Raw genomic sequence first — 18631 nt, 5'->3', positions numbered from 1 at the left:
GAAGACCCCGAACTCAGAAAATGGTGCTGCTTATATAGCCTGCAGCGTGACGTTACAGCACCTGATGTGGCATGACAGCACCTGATTAGTTGCTCATCCATCACCCCATTACTACGCCCCGAGATGGGCAATGACTGGGCGTGAATTCACTCTTGCACTTGAGCATAAGGCTTGTTTACTAGTTAGGCGCAGTGGAAGCCAGCACCATCTTATAATGGCGATTGCTCACAGCACAGCTCTTCACACACTCTTTCATCAATCACTAATTTAAAAAGTGGCCCACAGGCTTGCCTACAGGCCAATCTGATGGGAACACTTCTTCAATTCAGGTTTTCTCTTTCTAAAAGACACTGGCTTGTGTCAAGCTGACCTAAAACTTGGCCAGCACCCATAAATCTCAGACAGAGAATTGGCTGACAGCTCTTCTTTCTCCTCTCTCCTCAGCTTCCTTCTTTCCAAGTTTCACTGTGTAGGCAGGCCAACTAGAGGTGTTTCTCTTCTCTCCCGGCCCCCTCTCATCCTCTTCCTTCTTTCTCTTTTCTTCCCTATTCTTTGATTTTCAAATGTGGTGATTAAATAGGAGCTTGAAGATGGCTTGGTATGTACATCGTTTGCCACACAAACAGGAAAATGAGTTCAAATCTCCCAGTCCCATGTAAAGCTGAGGTGGAAGGCAAGGACACCTGAGCTTTCCCTGTGACCTCTACATGTGTTGTATGGCATGTCTATGCCCTGTCCCCATACACATCAGACACATACACAATTGTGGTTAAAATATACATAGCATCAAATGCAGCAGTTTAGCCATATTCAGCACTATCAGCAACATTAAGTGCATTCACAGTTGGAAAACCAAAAGCACTTTCAGAGCCAGCTTCCCCCATTGCCCTCTCCATGACCCCTGGCGGTACCCTTCTGTGATCCTCTATTACTCATCTTTCTAAGTCTGCACACTGTCTGTATCTCACCACCTTTCATGCCTGACAACTCTTCTCCATGAGTTCCAACTGGACCTGGAGCAGTGGTCCACAGCACCCTCCTCCTCCTCAGCTCTGCAGCTCACAAATGCTTCCTGAGCTCAGCACCTTTCCCAAATTTTCCTTCATGGCAGATGCTGTCCTTTGCCTCATGCCCACATTCTTGCTAACATCTGTCCTCCCACCTGAACCATTTCCCCTCCTGCCTGCTCCGTGGCTCTCAATAGTCACCTCTGAGCATTTCTTCCATAACATGTACAATATATTTAAATGAGTTCTTGTTTGTGTTCGTATCATCAGTGCATAGAAGAGGTGCTGGGTAAAAACTTGCTGAGTCATTTATTGATCCTTAAATTAGAGCACACCTGTCTTGCTTCACGTAGCTTTGAACTGGTGACTGGAAGAATGTGTGTCACCTTGAAGGTTGTCTGAGGCTCAGGTGTGAACAAAGCATTTTTATGTTCCTCATCTTCTGTGTGTTTATTTCCCTGCACACAATTTGCCTAATCAGTCTAACAAAAGCAAGGGAAGAAGGAAATAGAATGTGAGTATCTGGACTGTTAGAGAAAACAAAGAGTGGCTTTGTATCATATTCCTTGTGGCATAAAGAACACCAGGAAGAGTGAAAAACTATAAATGAACTGGTTGAAACTGCAGCAATGGGGGGAGGGATGCACAGTGGTACAGATGGTTTTTCCTCTCTTGGCCTAAGTCAAGGACTTTCTGGGCCTTTCCCTTGGCACTGAGCACACACCTTGATTCTGGAATTAACATGCTGTAGGAACACTTCTCTACAAAATTATGATTTGTAGGTGGTAGAAATCTCTGCAGCTTCTCCAAGTCTTTTTCATCATTTCCAGGGTCATACCAACTCCTTGTTCCTTTAAGATGATATGTCTACTAGTACACACATGTCTCTTAGCTTAAGTTTTCTTGGTACATTCCTACTCGGTGTGATCCTTTTGTTGACTGTAGACCCTTTGCTTTATCCTGTGAGCCCTAACACCCTTGAAGGCCTCACCCTCAGTCTGTGCTTGCTGTAGTTTTCCTGGGGTCCCTGGATGCTTCCCTCACTGTGACACAGAGCACTGTCTCTAAGCACATTTCCCATTGTTCCCAGCAATCCTCACCTTCAAATTCAGTCCTGTGTCTTCCTTCCTGCCCTCCAGGACTCTGTCTCAATCCTCACTGAGTCCTGGGCAGTAAGAAATGCTCATTGGACCTTTGGTCCTGCTGTGTCTCCAAAGTTCTCATTTTGTTTTAGTGTTGCTCCCTCACACATTATCGGTGCCCACACTTCCTCCATCCTCATAGTCCCTTCTTTCTGCAAACACACACCTCTGTCACACCTTCCTGGTAAAAATCTTTCCTGCCCTTGTGCAAAGCCAGATCTTCACCTCTTCCACCATTAACTTTCAGCTAGGCACTGTTATGGCAGTGAGCTTTCTGCATTTCTGATTAAGGACCATGAATCTGTGGGTCCCACTACAAGTTCCAAGCCCATACCTTTTCAGCTCCTGGACAACAGTGTTTCTCTTTCATCTGCACACTGCCCACCCCCTTGGGGCTCTTAGTGGACCTCCTGACTGGACCTTTCCCTGAAAGCTCTTCCCCCATTCAGCCTCTGTGTCTTAGTCAGGGTTTCTATTCCTGCACAAACGTCATGACCAAGAAGCAGATGGGGAGACAAGGGTTTATTCAGCTTACACTTCCACACTGCTGTTCATCACCAACAGAAGTCAGGACTGGAACTCAAACAGGACAGAAAGCAGGAGCTGATGCAGAGGCCATGGAGGGATGTTCTTTACTGGCTTGCTTCCTCTGGCTTACTTAGCCTGATCTCTTATAGAACCCAAGACTACCAGCCCAGAGACAGTCCCACACACATGGGGCCTTTCCCCCTTGATCACTAATTGAGAAAATGCCTTACTGTAGGAAGCCGCCCTCACATTTGCCATTACAAGATGGCGCTGACAGCTGTGTTCTAAGTGGTAAACATAATCTGCACACGTGCAGGGGCAGTTTTCCCGCCATGTGTTCTGCCTTTCTCGTGATGACAACTGGGCCGATGGGCTGCAGCCAATCAGGGAGTAATACGTCCTAGGCAGAGGATAATTCTCCTTAAAAGGGACGGGGTTTTGCCATTCTTTTTCTCTCTCTTGTTCTTGCTTTTTCTCTTTCTTTCTCTTGCTTTCTTGTTCTTGTTCTTTTTCTTGCTTTCTTTTTCTCTCTCTTGCACTCTTGCTCCTGAAGATGTAAGCAATAAAGCTTTTGCCGCAGAAGATTCCGGTTTGCTGTGTTCTTCCTGGCCGGTCGTGAACGCGTGTAAGACCTTACAGCTGGATCTCATGGAGGCATTTCCTCAACTGAAGCTCCTTTCTATGTGATAACTCCAGCTGTGTCAAGTTGACACAAAACTAGCCAGTACAATACTTCTCTCTTAGTCAGGGTTTTACTGCTGTGAACGACACCATGACCAAGGCAAGTCTTATTTATTTATTTATTTATTTATTTATTTATTTCCTATTTTCCTCAATTACATTTCCAATGCTATCCCAAAAGTCCCCCATACCCTCCCGCCCACTTCCCTACCCACCCATTCCCTTTTTTTTGGCACTGGCTTTCCCCTGTACTGGGGCATATAAAGTTTGTGTGTCCAATGGGCCTTTCTTTCCAGTGATGGCCTACTAGGCCATCTTTTGATACATACGTAGCTAGAGTCAAGAGCTCTGGGGTACTGGTTAGTTCATAATGTTGTTTCACCTATAGGGTTGCAGATCCCTTTAGCTCCTTGGGATGGATCTCGAGCTCCTCCATTGGGAGCCCTGTGATCCATCCAATAGTTGACTGTGAGCATTCACTTCTGTGTTTGCTAGGCCCCGGCCTAGTCTCACAAGAGACAGCTATATCTGGGTCCTTTCAGCAAAATCTTGCTAGTGTATGCAATGATGTCAGCGTTTGGAAGCTGATTATGGGGTGGATCTCTAGGTATGGCAGTCACTAGCTGGTCCATCCTTTTGTCACAGCTCCAAACTTTGTCTCTGTAACTCCTTCCATGGGTGTTTTGTTCCCAATTCTAAGAAGGGGCACAGTGTCCACACTTTGGTCTTTATTCTTCTAGAGTTTCATGAGATTAGCAAATTGTATCTTATATCTTGGGTATTCTAAGTTTCTGGGCTAATATCCACTTATCAGTGAGTACAAATTGTGAGAGTTCCTTTGTGATTGGGTTACCTCACTCAGGATGACGCCCTCCAGTCCATCCATTTGCCTAGGAATTTCATAAAATCATTTTTTAATAGCTGAGTAGTACTCCATTGTGTAAATTTACCACATTTTCTGTATCCATTCCTCTGTTGAGGGGCATCTGGGTTCTTTCCAGCTTCTGGCTATTATAAATAAGGCTGCTATGAACATAGTGGAGCATGTGTCCTTACTGGTTGGGACATCTTCTGGATATATGCCCAGGAGAGTTATTGCTGGATCCTCCGGTAGTACTATGTCCAATTTTCTGAGGAACCGCCAGACTGATTTCCAGAGTGGTTGTACAAGCTTGCAATCCCACCAACAATGGAGGAGTGTTCCTCTTTCTCCACATCCTCGCCAGCATCAGCTATCACCTGAATTTTTCATCTTAGCCATTCTGACTGGTGTGAGGCTGAATCTCAGGGTTGTTTTGATTTGCATTTCCCTGATGATTAAGGATGTTGAACATTTTTTTCAGGTGCTTCTCTGCCATTCGGTATTCCTCAGGTGAGAATTCTTTGTTCAGTTCTGAGCCCCATTTTTTAATGGGGTTATTTGATTTTCTGGAGTCCACCTTCTTGAGTTCTTTATATATATTGGATACTAGTCCCCTATCTGATTTTGGATAGGTAAAGATCCTTTCCCAATCTTTGGTGGCCTTTTTGTCTTATTGACGGTATCTTTTGCCTTGCAGAAGCTTTGCAGTTTCATGTGGTCCCATTTTTCAATTCTCAATCTTACAGCACAAGCCATTGCTGTTCTGTTCAGGAATTTTTCCCCTATGCCCATATCTTCAAGGCTTTTCCCCACTGTCTCCTCTATAAGTTTCGGTGTCTCTGGTTTTATGTGAAGTTCCTTAATCCACTTAGATTTGACCTTAGTACAAGGAGATAGGAATGGATCAATTCGTATTCTTCTACATGATAACAACCAGTTGTGCTAGCACCATTTGTTGAAAATGCTGTCTTTTTTCCAGTGGATGGTTTTAGCTCCCTTGTCAAAGATCAAGTGACCATAGGTGTGTGGATTCATCTCTGGGTCTTCAATTCTATTCCATTGGTCTACTTGTCTGTCGCTATACCAGTACCATGCAGTTTTTAATCACAATTGCTCTGTAGTACAGCTTTAGGTCAGGCATGGTGATTCCACAAGAGGTTCTTTTATCCTTGAGAAGAGTTTTTGCTATCCTAGGTTTTTTGTTATTCCAGATGAATTTGCAGATTGCTTTTTCTAATTCGTTGAAGAATTGAGTTGGAATTTTGATGGGGATTGCATTGAATCTGTAGATTGCTTTTGGCAAGATAGCCATTTTTACAATGTTGATCCTGCCAATCCATGAGCATAGGAGATCTTTCCATCTTCTGAGATCTCCTTTAATTTCTTTCTTCAGAGACTTGAAGTTCTTATCATATAGATCTTTCATTTCCTTAGTTAGAGTCACGCCAAGGAATTTTATATTATTTGTGACTATTGAGAAGGGTGTTGTTTCCCTAATTTCTTTCTCAGCCTGTTTATCCTTTGTGTAGAGAAAGGCCATTGACTTGTTTGAGTTAAGTTTATATCCAGCTACTTCATTGAAGCTGTTTATCAGGCTTAGGATTTCTCTGGTGGAATTTTCAGGGTCACTTATATATACTATCATATCATCTGCAAAAAGTGATATTTTGACTTCTTCCTTTCCAATTTGTATCCCCTTGATCTCCTTTTGTTGTCGAATTGCTCTGGCTAGGACTTCAAGTACAATGTTTAATAGGTAGGGAGAGAGTGGACAGCCTTGTCTACTCCCTGATTTAGTCGGATTGCTTCCAGCTTCTCACCTTTTACTTTGATGTTGGCTACTGGTTTGCTGTAGATTGCTTTTATCATAGTTAGGTATGGGCCTTGAATTCCTGCTCTTTCCAAGACTTTTATCATGAATGGGTGTTGCATTTTGTCAAATGCTTTCTCTGCATCTAACAAGATGATCATGTGGTTTTTTGTCTTTGAGTTTGTTTCTATACTGGATTACGTTGATGGATTTCTGTATATTGAACCTTCCCTTCATCGCTGGGATGAAACCTACTTGGTCAGGATGGATGATTGTTTTGATGTGTTCTTGGATTCGGTTAGCGAGAACTTTATTGAGGATTATTGCATCGACATTCATAAGGAAAATTGGTCTGAAGTTCTCTATCTTTGTTGGGTCTTTTTGTGGTTTAGGTATCAGAGTAATTGTGGCTTCATAGAATGAGTTGTGTAGAGTACCTTCTGTTTCTATTTTGTGGAATAGTTTGTGAAGAACTGGGATTAGATCTTCTTTGAAGGTCTGATAGAACTCTGCACTAAACCCATCTGGTACTGGGCTTTTTTTGATTGGGAGACTATTAATGACTGCTTCTATTTCTTTAGGGGATATAGGACTGTTTAGATCATTAACTTGATCTTGATTTAACTTTGTACCTGGTATCTGTCTAGAAACTTGTCCATTTCATCCAGGTTCTCCAGTTTTGTTGAGTATAGCCTTTTGTAGAAGAATCTGATGGTGTTTTGGATTTCTTCAGGATCTGTTCTTATGTCTCCCTTTTCATTAATGATTTTGTTAATTAGAACGTTTTCCCTGTGCCCTTTAGTGAGTCTGGCTAAGGGTTTAATCTATCTTGTTGATTTTCTCAAAGAACCAGCTCCTCGATGGGTTGATTCTTTGAATAGTTCTTCTTGTTTCCACTTGGTTGATTTTGCCCCTGAGTTTGATTATTTCCTGACTTTTACTCCTCTTGGGTGAATTTGCTTCCTTTTGTTCTAGAGCTTTTAGGTGTGTTGTCAAGCTGCTAATGTGTGCTCTCTCTAGTTTCTTTTTGGAGGCACTCAGAGCTATGAGTTTTCTTCTTAGAAATGCTTTCATTGTGTCCCATGAGTTTGGGTATGTTGTGGCTTCATTTTCATTAAACTCCCAAAAATCCTTAATTTCTTTCTTTATTCCTTCCTTGACCAAGGTATCATTGAGAAGAGTGTTGTTCAGTTTCCACATGAATGTTGGCTTTCTATTATTTATTTTGTTATTGAAGATCAGCCTTAGTGCATGGTGATCTGATAGGATGCATGGGACAATTTCAATATTTTTATATCTGTTGAGGCTTGTTTTGTGACCAGTTATGTGGTCAATTTTGGAGAAGGTACCATGAGGTGCTGAGAAGAAGGTATATTCTTTTGTTTTAGGATAAAATGTTCTGTAGATACCTGTCAGATCCATTTGTTTCATGACTGCTGTTAGTTTCACTGTGTCCCTGTTTAGTTTCTGTTTCCATGATCTGTCCATTGGTCAAAGTGGTGTGTTGAAGTCTCCCACTATTATTGTGTGAGGTGCAATATGTGCTTTGAGCTTTACTAAAGTTTCTTTAATGAATGTGGCTTCCCTTGTATTTGGAGCATAGATATTCAGAATTGATAGTTCATCTTGGAGAATTTTACCTTTGATGAATATGAAGTGCCCCTCCTTGTCTTTTTTGACGACTTTGGGTTGGAAGTCGATATTATTAGATATTAGAATGGCTACTCCAGCTTGTTTCTTTATACCATTTGCTTGGAAAATTGTTTTTCAGCCTTTCATTCTGAGGTAGTGTCTATCTTTTTCTCTGAGATGAGTTTCCTGTAAGTAGCAAAATGTTGGGTCCTGTTTGTGTAGCTAGTCTGTTAGTCTATGTCTTTTTACTGGGGAGTTGATCTCATTGATATTAAGAGATATTAAGGAAAGGTAATTGTTGCTTCCTGTTATTTTTGTTGTTAAAGTTGGCATTTTGTTCTTGTGGCTGTCTTCTTTTAGGTTTGTTGAGGGATTACCTTCTTGCTTTTTCTAGGATGTGGTTTCTGTCCTTGTATTTTTTTTTCTATTATTATCCTTTGAAGGGCTTGATTCGTGGAGAGATAATGTGTGAGTTTGGTTTTGTCGTGGAATAGTTTGGTTTTGTCGTGGAATACTTTGGTTTCTCCATCTATGGTAATTGAGAGTTTGGCTGGGTATAGTAGCCTGGGCTGGAATTTGTGTTCTCTTAGTGTCTGTATAACATCTGTCCAGCCTCTTCTGGCTTTCATAGTCTCTGGTGAAAAATCTGGTGTAATTCTAATAGGCTTGCCTTTATATGCTACTTGAGCTTTTTCCCTTACTGATTTTAGTTTTCTATCTTTATTTAGTGCTTTTGTTGTTCTGATTATTATGTGTCGGGAGGAATTTCTTTTCTGGTCCAGTCTATTTGGAGTTCTGTAGGCTTCTTGTATGTTCATGGGCATGTCATTCTTTAGGTTTGGGAAGTTTTCTTCTATAATTTTGTTGAAGATATTTGCCGGTCCTTTGAGTTGAAAATCTTCATTCTCATCAAGTCCTATTATCTGTAGGTTTAGTCTTCTCATTATGTCCTGGATTTTCTGGATGTTTTGAGTTAGGATCTTTTTGCATTTTCCATTTTCTTTGATTGTTGTGCCAATGTTCTCTATGGAATCTTCTGCACCTGAGATTCTCTCTTCCATCTCTAGTATTCTGTTGCTGATGCTCACATCTATGGTTCCAGATTTCTTTCCTAGGGTTTCTATCTCCAGCATTGCATCACTTTGGGTTTTCTTTATTGTGTCTACTTCCCTTTTTAGGTCTAGTATGGTTTTATTCACTTCCATCACCTGTTTGGTTGTGTTTTCCTACAATTCTTTAAGGGATTTTTATGCTTCCTCTTTAATGTCTTCTACCTGTTAAGCAGTGTTCTCCTGTATTTCTTTAAGTGAGTTATTAAAGTTCTTCTTGATATCCTCTACCATCTTCATGAGATATGCTTTTAAATCCGGGTCTAGCTTTTCGGGTGTGTTGGGGAGCCCTGGACTGGACGAAGTGGGAGTGCTGTGTTCTGATGATGGTGAGTGGTCTTGGTTTCTGTTAGTTGGTTTCTTATGTTTACCTTTTGCCATCTGGTAATCTCTGGAGTTAGTTGTTATAGTTCTCTGTGTTTAGAGATTGTTCCTCTGGTGATTCTGTTACCCTCTATCAGCAGACCTGGAAGACTAGCTCTCTCCTTTGAGTTTAAGTGGTCAGAGCACTCTCTGCAGGCAAGCTCTCCTCTTACAGGGAAGGTGCACAGATATCTGGCGGTCAGACTTCCCTTCTGGCCGAAGATAAAGGCCCAAAACTGGACCTTTCCCAGAAGCTGCGTTGCTTTGGCCTGTCACAGAAGCTTTTAGCTTCTGTGTGCACACTCTCACCGTGCAGACTACTTTTCGGCAGAGTCCCGGAACCAAGATAGCTTCCGCCGATCCTGAGGCAAAGGCTTCCCGGGCTAGGCAGACACCTGTCCTCTGGGCGGGAAGGTGGTCAGATGTCTAGAGCCCGAAAAGGGTGCTGCCTCAGAAGCTCTGTGGCTCCCGCCTGTCCCAGAAGCTGTCAGCTTCTGTGTGCACACTCTCACCTGTGCAGACTACTTTTTGGTGGAACCCTGTTTTGAATTTTTTGTGCTAAGTAATACTTAAATGATCACCCCCAATCCTCTCACTGTGGGTCTCTCTGAGCCCACGGTATTCATTCAGCACTGTCTCAGCAGACACTGCTTCCCTGTGGAGGAAACCACGGTGGATGCATGAGAGGCAGAAACATTTAGCCTTAACTTGCTTAAAGGTGACAAGCACAGCAAGGACAAGATAGAACAAGAAAAACCACAGGAATCCAGAGTGCATAAGAGGAGCTTCAGGAACAAGACAACAGCAGCAAGGGAAGAGACACAGCAGGGGAGGTAAACAACAAAGACAGGCACCACCTTTCAGAACTTCCTGGCAGGCTCCTTAAGGTGGCTGGCTCACTGGGTCTCCTAGCTCAGGTAGGGCTCTAGAGTGGCAGCCATAGCGCACCTTTTTGAGACCTGCAAGACAGGTGCTTAGAGGCTCAGAAGCCTGGATCAGGCCATGGCTCAGAGAATCCAGGCTAGGAGTGGGTTTTGCATAGACCAAGAGGTGGCAGCACTATCTGATGGAGAAGCCTCCCATGCCTGCAGCATGCACTGCAGCCACATCGCCAGGCAGAACGAAGGAAAATCTGAGCATCTGTAGGAAGTCAAGAAAGCAGGAAAAGGCTGTGCACTGGCTACGTTGAATCTTTGCAGAGAGTTCCCACTGCTGGAGACTATTCCTAGTTGTCTAGTACTCAGCCCTGGGTGGGTATGACATGGCATAAGCTCCTGCTTGGCTGGTCTGCATATTAAAGACCAACTGGAGTTGAAGGGAGATGTGGGGTTCTTCTGAAGGTCTGACCCTGGGAAGGATATTCCCTCTAAGGTTACAGAGGCCCCAGATGTCAAAGCTTTGGGAACAGACAATTAATGCATATGCTGAGGCCCAGAGTCAAAGTCAACAGCAAGTTGGGGGGAGGGATACAGTACAAACAGGCAGAGTTAGACAGTGTTTGCACATTCCAAAGAACCAAAATTTCTGGAGACTAGGAGTAATACTGCCCTGGTTCACGTCCCAGCAGCCAAGACAGCACTTGGAAGGGAAAGAGGGTGTTTCCTGATGAGAGACCTGTAGGGAAGACAGAGAGGGCTCTGTTTGTGTGGCAGGCAGCAATGCAGCATCACAGAGGCTGTAGACTCTAACCTGAACACAATGTAGAAAACACAGAGGAGATGAAGTAATTGTAACAGAGACAAGCGAGCTGAAATCCTAACTGGCCTGTCAACTGGCTCACCAGAAGGTCAGCCATGGGGGCCATGGGGCTCCAGCAGGCACCTCCTTCCTAAGCCTTCTCCATAGTTGCTCTCAGAGAATATCAAGCAGCCATACACCACCAAACTTTGGAAATGCCCTCTGGTCACCTCAGAATCGAAGCCTGTCTCAGCTTTCTGAATGCTTCAGGTGTATAGAATGTGGATGAAATAAAGGACTCCTGCCAAGGCTAGTTGTCTAGCAGCTTTAGCAAAGGCTTCCATTTCAAAGTTGGAGGACTTAGAAGAAGATTTTTCACCACTAGGAGGCCAGAAGCTATTATCAAGTCGTGGACAGCCGGCTTCCTCCTAAAGCCTTTGTCTGGCTGAGAACCCTTGTTCCTGCCTTTGCCTGTTCTCCTCACTGCACATACCAGCATTCAAATTCCCTCTTGTTATGTGGACATCAGTCTTACTGATTTAGAGTACACTCCCATAACCTCATTTATCCTATCTCTGTAACAACTCTATCTCCAAATACAATCACATTGGGAGGTATTGGGAGTAAAGTCTTCACTATATAAATTTGGAGCTGTAGTTCAGCCCATAATGCTCTTGGGAAATAGAGTCTATGAGCCAGGATTGACTGAAGATGAAGAAGAAGAAGAAGAAGAAGAAGAAGAAGAAGAAGAAGAAGAAGAAGAAGAAGAAGAAGAAGAAGAAGACTGAGAAGGAGAAGAAGACTGAGAAGAAGAAGAAGACTGAGAAGAAGAAGAAGAAGAAGAAGAAGAAGAAGAAGAAGAAGACTGAGAAGAAGAAGAAGAAGAAGAAGAAGAAGAAGAAGAAGAAGAAGAAGAAGAAGAAGAAGAAGAAGACTGAGAAGGAGAAGAAGAAGACTGAGAAGAAGAAGAAGACTGAGAAGAAGAAGAAGAACAAGAACAACAAGAACAAGAACAAGAACAAGAAGAAGAAGAAGAAGAAGAAGAAGAACAAGAACAAGAACAAGAACAAGAACAAGAACAAGAACAAGAACAAGAACAAGAACAAGAACAAGAACAAGAACAAGAACAAGAACAAGAAGAAGCAGCTGCCACATTGACAGTATGGAGCTCAGTTAGGAACTGTCTCAATTCTGGTACTCAGCCCTACTAAAACAAAGGCATAGTTCAAAACTGGGTTGTTTTGCTGCCCACACAGTGTTGGACACAGCATATAGAAACTGGGCCTGATTAAGCTGTACACAGCTTTGTTGGCCTCCCTTGGCCTTTAAAACTTTCTAAGTCTTAATTTATTCACAGTCTACCTGTGGTGTTTTTAATAAAAATGGCCCCCAATAGGCTCATAGGGAGTGCCGTTGTTTAGGGCATGTGGCCTTGATGGAGGAAGTATGTCACCAGGGATGGGCTTTGAGGTTTCAGAAGCTCAAGACAGGCCCAGTGACTTACTTTCTCTTCCTGCTACCTGCCAAGGTGTAGAACTCTCAGCTATTTCTCCAGCACATGTCTGCCTGCATGCCACCATGCTTCCTCCTATAATTATAATAGACTAAAACTTTGAATGTAAGTGAGCCCCCAATTAAATGCTTTCCTTTTAAGAGTTGCTGTGGTCATGATGTCTCTTCACAGCAAAAGAACATTACCTCAGACACTACCCTTCTGAATGTTGGAGTTAGTGCCTCCCAACTGGGGGGAATATTTAAAAGTACAATCCAGTCTGAAACTGGCCTGGGCGGATCATAATAAGTAGGAAAGGCTGTCATCAAAACCACTGTGTAACGCTAAGTGCTCAAGCATGCATAAGACCCTAGGACTAGTCCTTATTACCCTGCAGACCCTCCCAGAGCACCTAGATGAGCCCCTCAGTCCCAGCTATTTCTGCAAAGTACTAGAAAAGAAGGTGAAAAGGATGCCCCCCCCCCGCACATATACAAAACCACACAGACTGAGTGTGGTGGGAGGCCTTAGTAAGCAGGAAATAGTGGAGGCATATGCAGGGGCTGCACTGGCTACTGCATTGGACCAGAAAGACATAAGCAAAAAGCGTCGAAATGAGGGGCAAGGGCAATTGTCTCAGTAATTGTGATGGTTTGTATATGCTCGGCCTAGGAAATGGCACTATTAGAAGGTGTGGCCCTGTTGGAGCAGGTGTGGCCTTGTTAGAGTAGGTGTTTCACAGGGGTGTGGGCTATAAGACCCTTATCCTCCCTGCCTGGAAGTCAGTATTCTGCTAGCAGCCTTCAGGTGAAGATGTAGAACTCTCAGTTCCCACTGTGTGGAACTGTGATAGGCAGCCTATTTTGCTTCAATTAGACTTGCTCTGGTGGCCCAGTAGAAAATTCTACAAGGGACCGAAAAGCAAGCCACATTCTCAGAACCAGGTGTCTGACACAACAGAGGCCCCAACTCCATGATTCTGTGACTATAAGTCACACAATGTCCAAAGCTTCTGGCATTCTGGCTAGACTCCACCCCCCCAGTTACCTGACTATAGCCAGGTATGCTTCTTCCCACAGTTACCTGATAGCCCAGGCAACTATAAAAGAGGCTACTTGGTCCCTCCTCACTCTCTCTCTTTAAACTCTCACCCTTTTACTCTCATCTCTAGCCCTCCTTCTCTGTCTCCCTTTCCCCCTCTCTCCACATGGCCATGGCTGGCCTCTTCTCTCTCTCTCTCTCTCTCTCTCTCTCTCTCTCTCTCTCTCCCCCCCTCCCTCTTTCTTTCTACCTCTTCCTTCCTTCCTTCCTTCCTTCCTTCCTTCCTTCCTTCCTTCCTTTCATTTTTTTTGTTTTTGTTTTTTTTTTTTTGTTTTTTTTTGTTTTTTGTTGAGACAGGGTTTCTTTTTTGTAGCCCTGGCTATCCTGGAACTCTCTTTGTAGACCAGGCTGGCCTCGAACTGAGAAATTCTCCTGCCTTTGCTCTACCTTCTTTCTTTCCCTCTGCCTTTCTACAATAAAGCTCTAAAACCACAGACTGTCTCTGCTCATCAAGGCCTGCTGTGCTTGAACTATGAGATAGGCTTTCTCCTAATGAGCCATATCTAACCTCCTGCCAGAAGGCCTTCCTATGTTCCAGCTATGGACCAGACCAAAGACTCTCACCCATGTGGAAACCATCCAGCACCCCTCTTCCTCTGCCCTCTCTTCCCTTCGGCCCAGGGGCTGATGAAGCTGCCCCTGGAGCCCCCATTCTGTTCTCAGCTCTTCCAAGGTGTCCAGCATGAGATGCCCAAGAGTGAGGACCTGGTACCTAGGACTGCCCCTTGTCCACCACCCACCGAGCTGGGGTTTAGTGCCTTCACACGGCCAGGCACCCACAGGAGGCAACATGGGAAGCATTTGTCAGTCCTTCTGCATCTGCCCACCCAGAGCACCGGAACTCTGGCGGGACACAGGTATCCTCCCACTCCCTCTTTCCCCCACACCCTCTGCCCCTCACCCCTGTACCATGCCTCCCTGGATTCTGCCATGCTCCTGCCTTGATGATAAGGTTCAGACGGAATGAACCTCTGAACCTGTAAGCCAGCCCCAATTAAAGGTTGTCCTTATAAGAACTGCCTTGTTTGGGCTGGTGAGATGGCTCAGAGGGTAAGAGCACTCACTGACTGCTCTTTCCCAGCAACCACATGGTGGCTCACAATCACCCATAATGCCCTCTTCTGGTGCATCTGAAGACAACTACAGTATACTTATGTATAATAATAAATAAATCTTTGGGCCAGAGCAAGCAGGAACTGGGTGAGTGGAGTTGACCAGAGTGAGCAGGGCCAACCAGAGTGAGTGGGGTTGACTGGAGTCAGCAGAGGTCTTAAAAAAATTCAATTCCCAACAACCACATGAAGGCTTAAACCATTTGTACAGATAGAGTCTACTCACATCTATAAAATAAATAAATAAATAAATAAATAAACAAATAAATAAATCTTAAAAAAAGAATTGCCTCGTTTATAGTGTCTCTTCACAGCATTAAAACGCTTAGACAGTAATTAAGAGCACTAGCTACTCTTCCAGAGGACCTTAGTTCACAACTGTCTCTAACTCTAATTCCAGGAGATCTGATGCCTTCTACAGGCTTCCCTGGGCATCGGGGATGCATGAATTGTATAGGCAAAGCACTCACACATATAAAATAAAATGAAATTAGAAAAAAAGGGGGGTGAGGGGCAGCAGAGCTTCAGAGAGTCCTCAAGCACCGTAAGTACACATCTTGCCCAGCCAGCCCTGCTGGGCCCCACAGCTCTTTAAGCATGGAATCAGCATTAGGAGAAACATTTCCTGGCAAAGGACAACCAAACTCATCTCGATTCTCACGATGTAAAAATATATTCTGTATCCATTTCTCTGTTTAGGGGCATCTGGGTTCTTTCCAGCTTCTGGCTATTATAAATAAGGCTGCTATGAACACAGGGGGGCATGTGTCTTTCTTGGAACATCTTCTGGATATATGCCCCGGAGAGGTATTGTGGGATCCTCCAGTAGTACTATGTCCAATTTTTTAAGGAACCACCAGACTGATTTCCAGAGTGGTTGTACAAGCTTGCAATCCCACCAACAATGGAGGAGTGTTCCTCTTTCTCCACATCCTCGCCAGCATCAGCTATCACCTGAATTTTTGATCTTAGCCATTCTGACTGGTGTGAGGTGGAATCTCAGGGTTGTTTTGATTTGCATTTCCCTGATGATTAACGATGTTGTGGTACATTTACACAATGGAGTACTACTCAGCTATTAAAAAGAATGAATTTATGAAATTCCCAGGCAAATGGATGGACCTGGAGGGCATCATCCTGAGTGAGGTAACCCAATCACAAAAGAACTCACACAATATGTTCTCACTGATAAGTGGATATTAGCCCAGAAACTTAGAATACCCACATTATTAGATACAATTTGCTAAACACATGAAACTTAAGAAGAATGAAGACCAAAGTGTGGACACTTTACTCCTTCTTGGAATTGGGAACAAAATACCCATGGAAGGAATTGCAGAGACAAGGTTTGGAGCTGAGACGAAAGGATGGACCATCTATGGATTGAATATGGACTGCCATATTCAGGGATCCATCCCATAATCAGCTTCCAAATGCTGACACCATTGCATACACTAGCAAGATTTTGCTGAAAGGACTCAGATAGAGCTCTCTCTTGTGAGACTATGCCGGGGCCTAGCAAACACAGAAGTGGATGCTCACAGTCAGCTATTGGATGGATCACAGGGCCCCCAATGAAGGAGCTAGAGAAAGTACCCAAGGAGCTAAAGGGATTTGCAACCCTATAGGTGAAACAGCAATATGAACTAACCAGTACCCCCTGGAGCTTTTGTCTCTAGCTACATATGTATCAGAAGATGGCCTGGTCGGCCATCAGTGGAAAGAGAGGCCCATTGTTCGAGCAGACTTTATATGCCTCAGTACAGGGGAACACCAGGGCCAAGAAGTGGGAGTAGGGGAGGAGTGGGGGGAGCGTGTGGGGGACTTTTGGGATAGCATTGGAAATGTAAATGAAATAAATACCTAATTAAAAACAAACAAACAAACAAAATATATTCTGCACTCAAGCTCTTAGCTCCATTCGTGTGCACATGCACACACCTGTCTAACAATCCTGTCAAGAAAGACTATTTTCCATTTTTATTCTAATGGACATGTAGGTATGCCAAGGTCAAGTTCTGTTTAACATAAAATAATTTTAGGAGTCAGAATTCTTGCTACTGCTGCTCCTGCTTAGAAACAAACTCTCCCTGATGTTCGTTGTTATCTATAATCCTTGAAGATTTTTCTTGTTTCATTGTTTGTTTATGCAGTGCTAGATTGAACCCAGGACTTGTACGTGCCGTATCAATTCTTGGCCCCTGAACCATACCTGCAGCCCAAGAGTGTATTGTTCTATTGCTGAAGCTGTTATTTAAAATCATTTCTTTCTTTTAAAGAAACCAGAATTTGGGAACCAAAAATAGGAGTGAATTTATTCTCAACTATGAGAATAAATAAGTATATAAATAAAGTAAGTAAAGACACTAGAATCTCACTCACTCATTTATTAAATCAGTCATATTTACTAATCGTATGCTGTATAGCAGGCACCAGGTTACGTGCATGCACAGGGTAGCTGAAATGTGAAGATTATCTGGGCATAGGCCTCACACTCCCAACATGCCCTTAGACCTTGTCATCATCTTTCAACAAAGGGCCATGTGTGAGCATCAGTGGTGAGGAGACATAGACTCAGCTCCACGCTATCACACTCAGCAGCATGGCGAGAAGCTCCCATAGCCTCTCAGGAACCTCAACTCAGGGCCAAACTGAGACGCACAGCTTTGACTCAAAAAAAAAAAAAACAAAAAAACAAAAAAAAAACAAAAAACAAAAAACAAAAAACAAATTGAAACAACAGCAAAAAAGACTTTCAGGTGTACAGAAACCAGAGTTGGAGAGTTTATTAAAGATATTTTAATATAGACTCAAACATAGGGATTAGGAAGATAACAGGTACCTAGAAGGAGAGACAGCCAGGTATAGGTAGCTCAATGGAGTCATAATTAACTAGCCACCAATGCCATTTAGGTGGTTCTCAAGTTGCATCTAAAAGGGCTGCAAAGAAACCCTTTTCCCTCTTTTCCTTGACAAGCAAGATTAGAACTTAAATCTGGCCGGGAGTGGTGGCTCATGCCTTTAATCCCAGCACTTGGGAGGCAGAGGCAGGCGGATTTCTGAGTTCGAGGCCAGCCTGGTCTACAGAGTGAGTTCCAGGACAGCCAAGGCTACACAGAGAAACCCTGTCTCAAAAGAAAAAAAAAAGAATAAAACACAGATCAGCTTAGTATAAAAAGGGAATAGAATCATGTAGAGCAATGAGAAATTGAGGCAAAGTGCATGATCCATTGTTAAAATATAATCAGAACATCTAATTATTTAAAGAATGTACAGAGTTACTTTAAAAAGACACGTGAAAATGCATAAAATAATGAAAGTGCAAAAAGCAAAGGAGAAAAAATTCAAAAAATTTCAAGAGAACACAATAAAGTCATAACATTCATGTATCTCTCAGTTTTCATTTTAATAGATTAACTTAAAGACAAGAAAAAGAAGATGCTCAGATAGCACTAATGCTAGATCCTATTAGAAGAGTGAGAAAGAAATCTGCACATTAAAAATAAACAAGTTGCTAAAACAAAAAAAACAACAAAAAAAGAAAAGGAAAGGAAAGGAAAGGAAAGAAAAGAAGAGAAAAGAAAAGAAAAGAAAGAAAAGAAAAGGAAAGGAAAGGAAAGAAAAGAAGAGGAATGATGTCCTGTGCTACCTCCCACCAGCAGGATTAACACGGCACATAGGATCCTTCTGCAATAAAAGCTTTAATGCGTATTGAGAGGCTAGCATCAGCTTACAGAGAGAAGACCCTGAATGGCAAAACCCCGTCCCTTTTATGGAGAATTGTCCTCCGCCTCGGACATGTCGCTCCCTGATTGGCTGCAGCCCATTGGCCGAGTTGTCGTCACGGGGAAGGCAGAGCACATGGAGTGGAAAACTACCCCGGCACATGCACAGATTACTTGTTTACTACTTAGAACACAGGATGTCAGCGCCATCTTGTAATGGCGAATGTGAGGGCGGCTCCTCACATCTCCCCCTTTTCTTTTATATAAGAACAATAGGCCACCCAAATCGAGAGTGGAGATAGAGGTCAAATCCCCAATGTGTAAGTAGAGGAGCTTTACACAAAACCTCCTCTCAGGCTCATCACCCGGAGGGGCCTAGGTCCGCTCCCG

Source organism: Mus musculus, chromosome 4 (genome assembly GCF_000001635.26).
Source record: "Mus musculus strain C57BL/6J chromosome 4, GRCm38.p6 C57BL/6J".
NCBI classification, from domain to species: Eukaryota; Metazoa; Chordata; class Mammalia; order Rodentia; family Muridae; genus Mus; species Mus musculus.
Note: the sequence above shows the minus strand (reverse complement) of the source record.